Source organism: Opisthocomus hoazin, chromosome 12 (genome assembly GCF_030867145.1).
Source record: "Opisthocomus hoazin isolate bOpiHoa1 chromosome 12, bOpiHoa1.hap1, whole genome shotgun sequence".
NCBI lineage: Eukaryota > Metazoa > Chordata > Aves > Opisthocomiformes > Opisthocomidae > Opisthocomus > Opisthocomus hoazin.
The window spans coordinates 18,384,205-18,386,848 of record NC_134425.1 but is presented as its reverse complement, the minus strand read 5'-3'; the positions used below and the strand labels follow the sequence as shown (position 1 = coordinate 18,386,848).

General features: G+C 61.8%; 1 long non-coding RNA gene across 1 annotated transcript in view; it reads left to right on the top strand.

The window, feature by feature from the left end:
* The first annotated feature begins 1,007 nt into the window (after window positions 1-1,007).
* The window catches only part of LOC142362884 (uncharacterized), a 117,791-nt gene continuing 116,154 nt past the window's right edge, over window positions 1,008-2,644 (top strand). The window contains exons 1-2 of the long non-coding RNA XR_012765352.1: window positions 1,008-1,094; window positions 1,328-1,489. This is a non-coding gene — a long non-coding RNA (uncharacterized LOC142362884). The remainder of the gene's footprint in view (window positions 1,095-1,327; window positions 1,490-2,644) is intronic.

The following is a 2,644-nucleotide window of genomic DNA, read 5'->3' as shown; positions in this document are numbered from 1 at the left end:
AGCGCTGCCCTCGCCGCGTTATTTTTTTTTCCCTTTCATTTCTCCTGAGTTTTGGGTTTTTTGGTTGTTGGTTTTGTTGTGTTTTTTTTTTCTCCCTCCCCCCCCCCCCCCCCCCCCGTGGTGCTTTGCGCTCGGACCGTTGCCAATAGGTCAGTGTATTGCGTTCCCCGACTTCCTATCTGCTCCCTTTCTCCCTCCCTTGAAACTTTATAGTTTTTAGAGGTGTTAATGAAACCTTTCCTTTGGTAAATCGTTCGTTAGAAACCCCACCGAAACCTGGAAAGACTTCAGAAAAAAAAAGCAGCGCTCGGGAAATCAGAGGTTGGGAGAAGGCTTTTGTCCAAAAAATGCATAATTGCTGTGAATCTTAGGAAACATTAATCTCTACAGGAATTTCTGATTCATATCTGCGGTTTGACCGTTTAGGTGATTTACAATCTGCTGGTGCCATTCGCTAATTTTATGCCAATACGTTTTATGCACCCGGTCAGGCTTTCCGCCGGAGCGAGCGGCCGCCGCGCCGTGCTGCTGTCGGGGCGGTCCCGGCGGGGCCCGGCCGCCCCCGCGCTCCCCGGGACCGGCTGCGGGAGCGGCCGGAGAGCCCACCCCACCCAGGCAACCCCCCTCGCCCCCCCCCCCGCCCCGTCTTCCCTCGCCCGCAGCCCCCGGGGGCTCAGCGACCGCGCAGGGGCCGCCCCCGCCGAGCCCCCGCCTTCCTCCGCGGCTGCGGGGACCTGCGCGGCACCGGCACCGGCTCCGCAGCCGTTGTAAGCCGGAGCGATCTCGGATTTCTCCAGCTTTACCAGCGGGTGTAAACCCGGATTATTCCCCTCCTGCTGCTCCTCCGTTCCCCGGAGGAGCCCCCGACACCGACCCGCCCCCCGCCCCCCCCCCGGGGCCGCCCTGTGGGACGGTCCCGAGGAGACGGGGCCTCCCCCCGGCTTCCCCGGGCGGGTACCCCCGCCCGCAGCCCGCCGGGAGGTGCCTCCCCCCGGGGGGGACAAGGTGCAGCTGCGGAGGACGGCGACGGGGGGGCTGGACGTGCCGTGCGTGGGCAACGCAACCGCAGCGACGGCTCCGGGCGCGGTTAGCGTGTACGTGGGGGCCGAGTGGGGCTCTCCCCGCGGGAGGTGCGGCAGCACCCCGCGGGCACACGGCGCGGGGGGGCCGCGGGTGCGGGCAGCTTCGTCCGGCTTGTGACTGGGGGGGGCCACACGGCAAAAGACGCGGAGCAGCAGCTTCACCGAAGATAACACCGCGCGAAGCCGACTCTCGTGACACAATCATTAATTACTATTGTATTAATTACTATTTTTTTCCAAAACAGTCCCTGCCCGGAAGAGCTTACAGCCCACATCTGCTCTGCAGGGATGCTCCGGCTTAGAAACGATTCCCCCGGTCGGTCCCAGGTAGCGTTTACAACTGGCAGCACCTACAGTATCAAAGCCCGTCGTCTCGCAGCCGGAGATTTTCTGTCCCCTCGGCCTGGGTAGGATGATTTTGATGCCGGTAAAATACATTTAAATATCAAAGTCTTTATTCGCGTATGTATCCCGTCCCAACTTTCAGATGGCGATGGCGTAACCGCTTTATTTGCTCTTCATCCCACGGATGCTGCCTTATATCAGTAACAAACAAGCATCGATTTTATGGTAAAGTCACTTTGGGATGGGAATGAGTAACTCCAGGCAGTGCTATCACTGTATTACATGGAAATGGCCCAGGTAACAAGATGAACATTGATTCAGCATTATGTTTGATCAATAATGAAATAAGTAACTTCAGGGCCAAATTAAAATGCAAGCTGGCTTAACGCTGCCAGCTTCTGGGCTAAGTGACAAGGCTAATTCAGCAGGGAAATGGCAATATTTGCATTAGAGGCTGCATCTGTTGTTTGGTGGAAGAGGCTTGGATCCGCAATAACGCCAGATAAAGCTGCAGGGAGGGGGTTCGAGGGGACCCCGGCCGGTGCCCGGCCCTAGGTTTGGAAGCCGAGCGGGAGCACGGCCGGAGCTCCCGGTACCGGCGGCCACGGGCCCGGTTCGTCCGCCGTTCTCTCCGTGGCCGGTTTTTACAGCTCTGCCGTCATTACAGGGACGGCGGCGTCGGTTTCCGACAGCGATTCTCGCCGGGCAGCGCCGGCCCCGGGGCACGGCTGGAGGGGGGGGGCAGGCGGAAGGGGTAACCCCGCGCCCAGACCCGGAGCTGCCGGGATGCCGCCCCCGCCCTGGGTGCCGGGGCAAGCCCGGGGGTCGCTACAGGCTGGGGAGGGGGGATTTAGGCCGGGCAGAGCGGGATCTCGGCCCCCCCCGCCCCAGCCTGCAGCGCGGCGGGACGCGGCGCCCGGAGCGTGCAAACCCACCGAAAATAACCCCAAACAACAACAACAAAAAAAAAGGGGGGGGGGACGGCGCTGGCGTTATTGCTCTTTCCTCTCCTTAAGCAGGTCAAGCGCGATCGTTCAGAGCTATCGATCGCTCCGAGGGCTTGTAGTGATTTGTTCGAAGTGAGTAAGGGCGAGCGGGAGGCGCGGAGCGCATCTGCGGGACCGGCGCGGAGGGGCTGCGTGGGCGGGGGGCGCGGAGCTGCCGGGCCGGGACTGCGCGGCCGCGGGGGGCTGGGCGCGGCTGGGCGGGCTCCGCGC